Here is a 12,457-nt window from a genome sequence, read left to right as displayed (position 1 = left end):
GCAAGGAAGATGAGGGAGTCAATACAGAGAATACAGGAAGAGCAGAGCAAGGAGGATTATGAGGATCAGCACCAATAGGACCAGGAATTGGCCTAGGAGTGCCAGTGGGACCATGACCATAGGGCCACAGCCTAAAGTGCCAAATGGAGGAGAAATACCAGGACCTGAGGGTAGTAGGACCAGGGTGAGGAATATGAGGAGGACCAGAACAGCTACAGCAAGGAAGACTGAGGGGACTGGACCTGGATGTCCAGGAGGACCAGCACCAAAATGATGAGGCACAGAAGGACAAAAATAAAGAGAACCAGGACCAAAAGGACCCAGACAATTAGGTACAGTGCCAGAAGGACCACAAGGACGAGGCACAGGACTAGGAGGACAAGGATAATCTAAAGCAGGAAGATAAGAGCTAAGAGGGCAAGGCCTGATGGGATTAGGACAGAAGAGGCCAGATAGACTGAGGGAACCAGCAGGACCAGGAACTGATGCACTGGGAATCAGAGGAGCAGGGTGAGAAGGATCAGAAGGGCCATGTTAAATGAATGAGTGTAAAGAGGATAAGGAAAGAAAAGAAAGAGCTAGAGGAAGTGGCGCTGAAAGGACCAAGATGGCGAGAAGGAGCAGAATCAAGAGAAGTAGGCATACAAAGACCCATATTAAGAGTACCAGAAACCAAATTTCTAGTGGGCAAACAAACAAGATGGGAACACAGACTGTGAGACCAGTAATAGGAAACCCGTTGCTAGGCAGACCAGACTGAGTGTGAGGAAGACAAGGAGAACAGTGCCTGAAGACTAAAGAGGAGATGGCCAGGCAACCAGAGCCAGCAGGACAAGAACCAAGAGAACCAGTGCAATGAGGACTGGAGAACCACAACCAAGAGTGACTGAAAGTTAATTTCACAAAGGCCCAGAATATCAGGACCTGGCAATCCAGGATGCGCAGGACCAGGATGAGGAGGAACAGGAGGGCCAGGGCAAGGAAGGCCAAAATAACAGGAGCATGATGACCAAGCTTGGTAGCTAAGAACATCTGAGAACAGGGTGACCTGGACAAGGAGGATCATGATACAGTGGACAAGTTAATCCAAGTTTATAACAAGCATGAGACCCATGGCTTGGTGTGGGCAGTGAACTTTGCTATGCTCACAGAATTAGAGGAGTTTTGCGTAGTCCGCGATCTGCTTGGGGGTGAAGTTCGGTGACAACTTTGCTAACCACTGCATAGTGGCGTTCTCTGCACCCACCCCGTATTGAGCGTGGCATATCACATTTGCACCATGCTAGATCAATCTAATGGAGAAAAATGGCCAAAAAGGATCTGAATGCAACTCGCATTCAGAAAGGGGATACCATCATTAGAGCTAAAACAAAGACTTTGGCTCTGGGTCATCTTTTTTCTTGTTGCCACAAGGACTGCTCGTCCCATGATTCTACCAGCCATAGCCTGTCAGTTTCAAGTTAACCATGGAACAGTTTACTTACATTTTGAATTTTATTTTTATTTTTAAGGTTTTGTATAGCGCGAACAAGAGCCTTGCGGGTATCAGAGCGCTTTACAGGGCAAGTGTAGGTTACAGAAACACACATACAAATCATATAAGTAAGACTGACATGAAAGTAGTGGCTATTACAGATTGGCAAATATATACACAAATATATAAATAGTTCAAGTGAATTTGGCCAAGAGAATCGATTTTACTTCTTGTTTGAAAAAAGCAGTGGAAGGGTTCTGTCTCGTTTCTGGGGGCAAGGCATTCCAAATTCTGGGAGCCATTCCTGAGAAGGTCTGGTTGTATGTTTTCTTCTTAGTAAATCGTTGTAGTTTCAGTAGAAGATTATAGGAGCTCCTGGTGGTTCTGTTTCAACCTGATAGCACACATTTCTCAGCTAGGTATCTTGGGGTTTTGTGATGTATTGGCTTGTGCGTCATACAGGTGATTTTCAAATGAATTCTTTTCTCAAAAGGTAGCCAATTGAGGACACAAAAGTCAGGGGAGATGTAACAGTTTCTTTTGGAGCCTGTGATGAGTCTAGCAGCGGCATTGATTGAGGTTCTTAGAGAGGTCGTTGTCGATCTGGGAAGGCCACAGAGAGCGACACTCCCATACTCCACTCTAGGAATTACTAGAGTTTGAACTGCCTGTTTGAAGTCATTTGCGGGCAGGAAGGGTTTCAGTTTTCTCAGGGTGTTCATCTGAAAATGTGTTCCTTTTGTCGAGGCTCTGATGTATTTCTGCATATTTTGTTTATTGTCCAGAGTTATTCCCAGCGATTTTGCTGAGTTGATAATGAGAGGTGGACCATTGAGTGCTGTTAGGTGCTTCATACACTTGTGGATGATGGTTGATTGGCTGGGGGGAGTGATTAGGAGGAATTCAGTTTTGAGGGTGTTTAGTTTCAAATGGTTTTTTGGCCAACCAGGTCTGCGTCTTTAGGAGCGTTGAATTGAGAGATTTGATGTCCTCAAGTGAATGGATCTTTATGTATAGTTGTGTGTCATCTGCGTACATATGATAGTGGACATTTGAGGAGCTGAGCAGTTTGGTGAGTGGTTCCATAAACAGGTTGAAAAGTGTAGGGGAGAGGGATGATCCCTGTGGTACTCCTAACGTGAATGGGGTGGGCTTGGATAAGGATTGATTGACCTTGAACCTTTGTGATCTATTTTGAAGGAAGGAGGTGAACCAGTTTAGGATCGATCCCTATAGTCCTATTCTGTGTTTCAGGAGGTCTAGTAAGTTGTCGTGTTTGACGGTGTCGAAGGCCGAGGATAAGTTAAGCAGGATTAGTAAACAGGCTTTGTTTTTGTCCACGATTTTTAATGCATCATCTATTATGTGTGTCATGTAGGCCTGGGCGAAAATTTCGTTCCGTTCGCGGAAATTGCGATAATTTGACATTTTCGCGTTCCGCGGAGAGCGCGAAAATGTCAAAAATTCCGGTTTCCGCAGCTTTGCGATAATTTGTTTCTTGCTCGCGCTATAAAATAATACATTCTCGCGCGCGCGCGATCGCCTTACCTGAATCCCTGCGTTCTCTTGAGTTTTCTTGATCCGGTCGCGTTCTCCATGAGATGTTGTATTGTTTTTAGCCATTTGCGCTGTCTCGCGACAGTTCGCGCCCGCAGTGACGTCATGCGTCGTGCGATCACGTCTTTCTTCTCGCGATCATGCACCGCGAGAAAACTCAAAACAAGATGGCCGCGCCCGCAAGCAACCACATGGGTAAGTTGGCGACCCGCAACCATGCAGAAAATCTCGCGAACATGCCGGAAAAAAACTTCCGCATCTTCGCGATATTTCCGCTTGTTTGCGATAATTTTAAACATTTTCGCGATAATTTGCGAAAGTTAATTTCGCAAATTCCGCCCACCCCTAGTGTCATGGCTGATTCGGTACTGTACCCTGCACGGAAACCTGATTGGAATTAATCAAGCAGGTTGAAATTGTCTATGTGGTTGCTAAGCTGAGTGTGAACACATTTTTCTAGCAGTTTGGCCAAGGTGGGGATATTGGATATTGGGCGATAGTTATTTAGGTCTGTCGGGTCCGCCGATGGCTTCTTTAAGATGGGGGATACCTGACCTGCTTTAAGGATGTCTGGGATGGTTCCTTGAAGGAGAGAGGAGTTTATAATCCTAGTCTATATAGGCACTAGCATTGGAATGATGTATTTTAAGTAGTTAGCTGGGAGAGGGTCAGTGAAGTGGTTGGAGGGATTCAGGGCCGTGAGCATTTTTAGGATAGCCTCTTCGCTGTAGGTGTTGAAGGAGGTCCACGATGCATTGTTTTTGAGGTCGAACTTTACAGAACAACTAAGAGGGGTCCCAAGTGGGGTCAGTGAGGAGATAATGTGAGGGTCGGTGTGTGATAATAGATCGTTAAGCAGGTCTGTCTTTATGTTTTCTGTCTTTGTCATGGAAAAGGCAGCAAATTCCTCGCAATTAGGATGTGCGTCTGGATTAAATTGGGGGGAGTGGGAGACACCCTTAGATTGAGATTTGATTAGCTCGAATAGCCTTTTCGTACGGTTCTTGGCTTGGTCAAATTGCTTGCTGAAGAAGTCTGCTTTTGATCATCCAATCTTTCTATAATAGGAGTTTCTCATGCATCTTAGTAACTTGAGGTGGTCAGAGGAAGGTGCCAATCTCCATTGTTTTTCAATTACTCTTAGTGATCTTCTGTCTTCATTTAGCCTACCATCATACAAGGTTTTTGAGTCTTTTGTGGCGACTCTTTCAGTTGTAAGGGAGCTAGATTATCTAACACCGTGGTCATGGAGTAGAAGTGAATCTTGTACCTTGTCTAAACCTTCCGGTAGAAGCAACATGTTGGTACTAGAGGTTGCGAGTAAATTGGGACCAAGGTTTTTTAGGTTCCTCTTCCAGATTTTCATTCTCGTGGGTTGGACAGAGAGTAGTTTAACTGATTCATTGATGTGGAAAGTGATGATGTGATAGTCAGACCAGTCACAGGGGAGGATTGATTCAAGCTGGGTGGAATCTGCTTTGGAAGTTACTAGATTGAGGGTTGAGCCTTTTTCGTGGGTGGGGCTGTCACAGATTTGGGACAGGTTAAGGTCAGCCAGGAAAGCTTTGAGGCTATTGACCTCTGGGTCGTCAGGGTTATTCCAGTGGAGGTGAAAGTCCCCCAGGAATATTTGTATGTTTTGTTGTCCAACATATGTAGCAAGTATGTCCATGAGGTGTTCGATGCAGGTGAGTTTACCCCTGGTGGGTGGTAAAATGAATGTAGTGAACTTATTGGTTTGTTATTGTTAGTAATGTCTAAACATAAGTATTCACAGGAAGAAAGAGCCGGGCAGTTGGAGCGGTTCACAGAGAGGTGGTTCCGATGTATGCAAGCAATACCACCACCTGGCCTATCAATTCTATCCAGTCTCGTGATGTGATAGTTTGGGGGTACTAGTATGTCTAGGATAGGCGTGGATGATTTATTTAGCCATGTTTCGGTTAAAATTAAAAAGTCAGGTTCATTAGTTAGTATGAGGTCAGCGATATTGGCAGCATGTCTTGTGGCTGCCCTACAGTTTAGCAGAATACATTTTAGCCGGGCTTTGGTAGGAGTAGTGTTGGGTTCCTATAGGGTGGGTACTCGCCTGAGGTTGTTTTCAACTATACATTGAGAAATATGTCTAGTAGTTCTAGAGGCATTGGAAGAAATGGATTTGATTAATGAAACTTTATGAGAGTCATCCGTGTGCGTAATATTAAGGGGTGGGGACGGGAGCTCGTAAGAGTGGAGTAGGGAAGTTAAGTCTTTCAATGATAGAGGGCTTTTCCTCCCGAGAGGACGGAATGAGGCACTGGGGTAAGGTACTGTTCTCCACAGAAGCTCCTGTTTCTGGGTGCTTGCGCATAGCTGATGTATGAGTTTTCAATGGTTGATTTGGCGGTGTGTCTTAGCTTCTACTTCGGAGCGCACATAATTGGGTTGTTGCAGGATCAGGTCATGAAGAGTTTGGATATCCTCTTTGAGATAGTAATATCTCATCGAGTCTAGGATCAGGTGTCGGAGTTAGCATTTTTATAGAATGAACTATAGTTGAGGGAGGAGGGGTTAATCCTTGTGTGGCGTCCTGGGGGAAACATGATCTGGTTCATTGTATGGCAGTTTTCAAGTGTAGTAATCGGTAGCGAGGTGGGGTGTAGATAAGGGGCGTGCGGGGGTATTGATGTGTGCTATAAGTGGGACAGTGGGATTCAAAGTGAGGGGAGAGGTAGAGGGTGGGGATGCGGGCTGAGCAGATGTAAGGGTGTGGTGGTAGATTAGAACAGAGTTTGTATTAAGTTGCTGGGGGTGGAGTGGAAAGTGGGGAGGAGAGTGGCATCTTGAGGGTGTTGGGAGGTATGGATGTGGAGCAAGGGAGTAGTGGTGGGGGAGAGGGGGCATGTGGGTAGGCTTGATATGGGGAAATGAGGGTGTGGGGTGTGATCGGCACAGAAGGAATCACAGTGGTGCTAGGGGACGAGTTGGACTTGGGGGGTGTATGTCAGCCCCATGGGTGTTGATTAGGTCTGGGGTGGGTGTATATACCAGAAGGGATACCGAGGGCCAACGTCTTAATGGGGAATCAGGTAGGGGAGGTGGGATGGGGTCTTACAACTTTCTCTTTGATGAGATGGAAGATGTTAGGTTATGGTCTGATGCTTGGATGAGGATGATCCCATTATGATAAATGTCAGTTGTAGCTGCAGCTTTGTAGAAAGGGGAGGGAATGATGGATAATGTGAGACCATGTGTTGTTTTCCTAGTAGATGCAATCAAGAATAGGGCGAGAAAGGCTTTCCGCCATTGGGCTCTTCTTTTGGTATAGAAGATAATGTCATTAGTTATATGAACATTTTTGTTTGAGAAGTAAGGGTCAGAGATTGGAGTTTCGGGGCGAGATTATGTTAGATTATGTTTAAAGCCTTTGGCTGCTTTTTCTGTAAAGTTAGGTGGGTTGTTAATAGAATAAGTGTGTGAACCAGTGAGCTCCATACCGGAGGTGTAGCTTTTTTAAGAGCAGGTAAAAAAGGGTCAGGGAGTATGAGAGGCAATATGCTTTGTGGGGTTGGCAAAGAGCTTTTTTTAAGAGGGGGTAAAAAAAGGGTCAGGGAGTATGAGAGGTAGTATGCTTTGTGAGGTTGGCGAGGATCTTTTTTTTTTACGAGGGGGTAAAAAAGGGACGGGGAGTATGAGAGGTAGAATGCTTTGTGAGGTTGGCGAGCAGCTAGGATAGAAGGGAATATCTATCACCTGTGAGTTTGTAGAATATAAAAACAAGGATAGTGACAGTGTTGTTTGGGCAGCAGATCAATTTGAGTGAGTCAGTCCAAGATGGCTGCCCCGTTTACTATAAATGACTGTTCCTATGAGTCCTCTCACCCTTTCCATTAATGGACCCTTTAGGGGTGTAGTCTTTTTTGTTTCCAATGTGATGGGTGGTCCTTTCTTTTTCTATTGGGATACTTTTAAGAAGGAGTCCTATGTCTCTTTCTAGCAGTGACCAAGTCCAGGTTAATCCTGTCGTCTTAGTTAATTATGGCTGCCTTTTTGTATACATTGAAGGAATAGCTGCTTGCGGGAGAGCACAAAATGGACACCTCATTCTGTGTTTAGATAGTTTGTTGTGTGTGTAGAGGTTATAATTCAGGTTCGTGTTGCGCAAAAGACTGCCATCTAAGGTGAAGCCAGCATGCACAAAATAGTAGGCCGAAGGCTAATCACGGTACGATCAGTAGTCTTAACTGCGGGGTTAGTAGTGTAAATTATTTTAGAGCTCACGCCATGACACTCAATTTCCATGATAAAGGCATAACCCTGCCATGTAACGCTTCCATCAATGTGTAAAGCCGCACTTGAGAGGGCGGGGGAGGTCATACCTTAGTGTTGTCATGATCACAAGCGAGCCTGTCCTCATTCACGACAGCGGCACATCTCTCAGGTCGGACGATCCTGGTCCCTCGTGCTTGCAGGCTTTCGGCGAGCACGTCCTCGTAAATGCAGGATCGGCTCCCAGGCTCAAGACAAAGCGCCCGTGAAGGATCGTGCTCCAGTCCCTGAATACGCTCAGTAAACAGGGGGATCTCAGTGGGATCGGCTCCCAGGCTCACGACAGAGCGCCTGTGCAGGATCGCGCTCCAGTCCCTGAACACGCTCAACAAACAGGAATCTCAGCAGGATCGGCTCCCAGGCTCACGACAGAGTGCCTGTGCAGGATCGCGATCCAGTCCTTGAATACGCTCAGCAAACGGGGATTTCAGCTGGAGGGCATCGATGGGAACAACCGATCGCCGATGATCTCGGCACTCAGACCGGGACCGGTAGTGAGCGCTCCATATAGTTGGGGCTTTCCGCACCACACGCTGGTCCTGGACCTTCGGATAAACGGGGGTGTCTAATGACCCTGCTTCACTCCGTCGATTTCCCGACCCTGATATGATCCGTTGGTCTGACCACTGAATGTGGTCTTGAGGCCAGTGGATCAGACAGGAAGACGACCAGACCCACTAACTTGCATGTCCGAAGCTTGCATCTTCCAAGGTCTTCCAAGCCTTCAGGGACATATGGCAGATGCTGGACGATCCGGACATCAATGCGGGCGTCTCCTTGAACATCTCCGCCAGATCTGCAGTTTCTCTCAGGTCTTGTGGGGAAGCGATCGAGGATGGCAGCCGAGACAGGATTGCCGCAATAGTAGCCGCCAGAACTTAGGGTCGGTGTCTTTCGCTTCTAAATGTTTTCAGTAGAAGAGTGTCCTTCCTTTTCTGCTTCCGGGAACCAGCATAGTGTTTTTGAGGTATCCACAGTGCTCCTGTAATTATGGGAGAAGTCGAAAGATTATTATGGAGGATTTGCTGTTGTCACTGGTACCTGGGCGTCAGAAGGATATCCAGCAGTGCGTTTGAGGAGCTTTCGCCAAATTAATGGCACTTTATCGCAGCCACAGTCGAGATAAATTTACCTCCTCATTCACAAGCTGGTGCTAACAGCCCACAGCACCAGTTTACCCGCTATAGCAGCCGCAAAAAACATCCCCACAGAGGATCCCCGCAACTATTGCTAATGAGACGCAGAGTAGGCGTTCCTGTGCCAAAAGCCACACCTCAACATTCTCAACGACCAGCCCGATCGGCGATAAGAACACACAACAGGCGATAAGGCGCGTTAGCACCAGGAAATCTTCACCTGCTCTGACCTGGTGTGAAGTCGGATGGCAGCCAGCACCACAAAAGGGAGACCAGCCCAGGGCCACATCGGAAGTGCAACAGATGCCATGGAGCCACAGATCATGCGGCCCGGACACCCAAGAGGGCCACAACATCCACTGACACCACCCCTCCCTGGCACCCCCCTAACAAAGACATGCCACATCATCTACACAAAAACCTGTACAAAATATTCTGCATGATGTCGCACAATCACACAGTTGAAATGCATGTGTCGTCACAGAAATGACCATCACACATTCACTTTCGAAGCAACAAATAAAACTTTATTAAAATGAACACCGAAATTATATGAAGACACATGGCGGCTCCCTACGGGACAGTCCGTAGGTCACAGCCTGCAAGACAAAAAACATGATGAGAAGGTGTGCCCGGACAGAGAGAGAGTGAAGGAGAGAGAGAGGAAAAGAGGGAGAGAGAGAGAGAGAGAGAGAAGAAGAGAGGGAGAGAGAGAAGAAGAGAGAGAGAGAGAGAGAGAAGAAGAGAGGGAGTGAGAGAGAAGAAGAGAGGGAGAGAGAGAGAGAGAGAAGAAGAGCGAGAGAGAGAAAGAGAGAGAAGAAGAGAGGGAGAGAGAAGTAGAGAGGGAGAGAGAGAGAGGGAGAGAGAGAGAATTAAAGAGAGAGAGAGAGAGAGAGAGAGAGAGAAGTAGAGAGGGAGAGAGAGAGAAGAGAGGGAGAGAGAGAGAGAGAGAGAAGAAGAGAGGGGGAGAGAGAGAGAGAGAGAAGAAGAGAGAAGAAGAGAAAGAGAGAGAGGAAGAGAAAGAGAGAGAGCCGCCCCTCGGCACCCAGGCCACACTGCTCACCTGCTGCCACCGGTGTGTCTCCAACCACGTGCCGGTATGTATAGCAGTACACCAGGACACACATCTGATTCAGAGCCGTCATCTGAAACAGAGTCCAGATAAATGACTGGCACAGTACACACACTTGCTCAAGATAACATCACCTACCCACCCAGGCACACCCAGGCAGAGGCATCATAAAGGCACCCGCCACCCACGGAGCATGCCCGCCCATGCACACCCAGGCAGAGGCATCACAAAGGCACCCGCCGCCCACAGAGCATGCCCGCCCATGCACACCCAGGCCTCACTGCTCACCTTCCACCGCCGGCGTGTAGACTGGATGTCCCACCACGTGCCGCTGCAAGCCACAAGACCGGGGCCCACAGGCATGGCACCCTCCACACCATGCAGCCACGCTCCGCAGGCCAACAGGTCTCACGTTTGGTGCTGGGTCTTGAATACTCCATGGCAGAGGACATACCAGTGCACCTGGCAACATCGCAGGCTGCACACCCGCTCAGGTTAGATTTGTTCAGCATTACATACATCAATAGTGTGTCTTTTGCAAACCCGATCTGCCCAATGGGTGCCACAAAGTCTGTGACCCGGAAGCGAGGCCACGTGTCGGTAGGCCCACGCTGCCTGCTGGCTCTGGCCTACACTGCGGTCCAGCAGGGTACATGAAACCTGAGTGGCCCGGACCGCCGGGATGGGGCATCATCGCAGGGTGCCCACCCGCTCAGCAGCTTAAAGTGTCACTGACTCAGTGCACCCAAAGTCATCGTCCCGTGGCGGAGTGCCTGTGTCTGCCACAATGGGCTGGATGCAACTAACCCTGTGCAACGCCAGTCAGCGCCACATGGTGGTCGGCCCGTGCCGTACGCTGGCCTGGGTTTCCACTAACCCTCTGCAACCCCAGTCAGCACCACATGGTGGTCGGACCATGCCGTACACAGGCCTGGGTTGCCACTAACCCTGTGCGCAACAAAACTCTTGTGCCCTTCATGATTGGGAGCCGTGGCGTCCGTCATCCAGTCACCATGGGCAGAGAAGAATGTGACGTCGTCGGCCCCTTATGTTGGCGGAGTCACATGGCCTGTGATGCCTGTGCCGGATGGGTGTGGTGTGCGTGCAAACCTGCCCTCAGGGAGTAGCTGTGACATGCTGATAGCTAGATCAGTAACCTGCACACCACCGGCGAGTTCGCCTGCGATGGGGAGCAATGAGGGCCCCCCCTCTGAGCATAAGCGGAGTGGTCTGGCCTGCCGTACACCGGATCAGCACAGGGCTTGCCACAATGACACATGGGCTCTTGGAGTGGTTCAGTTCATGTCCGGACCAGGAAGTGAGTGATGCGTGTGTCCCTTTTGTAGTGTTCACGCGACCCCGTGCACAAAATGCAATGTAGCACCCTCTGACTGGCATCCCACAGGATGAGTATCATTGACGCAAGGGAAATCACTGTCCCTACATTCATCCACACATGCATACATGAATGATGAAAGACATGACACAGCAGTGCGTCAATGGATGTTTATTGCACATCCAGTGCATTTAGGCAGCTGGAGCGGTTCAGGGCAATGCCCAGCACACTACACAATATGGGCCAGTGAAGGGCCAGCCAGAGTCCATCCGGGGATAACAAGTCCTGCTGAAGGGAAGGGTACAGTCCGCAGCCTGGTCGCTGTGTCATTGGCCATCAATCCGGAAGTGGCAGTCCATGTCGCTGTCCAAGGTGAGTGCATCGGAGTGTATCGTGGGTCAGTGGAAGGTCATGAGGCCATGTGCGGGACCAAGCAGAAACAGGCAAGGTGGCGGCAATGAATGCTGGTGCCTAGTCCTTCTGACCACAGTCCCAGTCATGTCCTTGTCCCCGGGTGTGTGCCCTGACCCACCTGTGGGTGTTACAGAACTGGCTGCCGCACTGTGTGCCACTGACACATCAGGGGCCTGAGTGGGTCTGGCTGCCGCACTGTGTGCCACTAACACATCAGGTGCCTGAGTGGGTAAGCCTGCTGCACTGGGAGGCACTGACACATCAGGGGGTGGGGATGTGGATGGTGTGTGGGCAGCAGCATTCATCGGTGCCACGCCTTGTGGCGGCAATGCCATGGTGGAGGTCTGTAGGGCATGATAGATCCCAGCTACATTTCGATGATGTGCAGCGGTGGCTGCCATCCTGTCCGCCTCCATCCGCACCATGTCCTCCATGAGCCTCCGTATGTGTGCCACGTCATGGTTGGCATTGCTGGAGCCACTCTGAGCTGACAGGTGTTCTTCTCTCCACGTCATGACTCCAGCGATGTCAGTCATGGCTCATTGGAGACCATGGGGAGGACATAGACACCCACGGATGGTGTCCAGTTTGGCAGCCATGATGCCGAAGCCCACCCGCACCTGTTCAGCCCTCTCCATCTGGCACTCCAGCACACGGCGTTGGAAGGCCATGTGTTGTTCCTAGAGGTTTTGGGAGGGTGCCGGGCTGTGGGTGCCTCCTGCTGGGTGGTTTGGGTGGTGGGTGGGGTCTTATTGCTGTAGTTGGGCTGCCCTGAGCCTGGAGGTGACTGGTGGATGAGGTCAATGATGTCTTGGATGGTTTGGGTGTCGATGCTTGCATTGTCCTTCTCGTCATCTGTGAAGAGTGTCTGGGACTACTCTGCAGGAGGTGTTGACGGTGCCCCTGCGAAGTGAAGGGGAGATGGTGTATTACAATGTGTCCACATGTGTGTAGATGCATGTTACAGGTTGACGTTCAGACAGCATGGCATTGTACATTGTGACAGTGTGTAGATCTTTGCGATGACCGAGAGTCATTGTGGGTGTGCACTGTGCTCTGCTTAATTGTGCATGTGTGCCATTGTGCTCATCTCCACCCGTCGCCCCAGTACCTGGTGGTCACTCACCCTGTTGCGGTTGTGTTGTGTCCTATTGAGCAGT

This window comes from Triturus cristatus, chromosome 4_2 (genome assembly GCF_964204655.1).
Source record: "Triturus cristatus chromosome 4_2, aTriCri1.1, whole genome shotgun sequence".
Lineage (NCBI taxonomy): Eukaryota > Metazoa > Chordata > Amphibia > Caudata > Salamandridae > Triturus > Triturus cristatus.
This window is presented reverse-complemented; position numbering follows the sequence as displayed.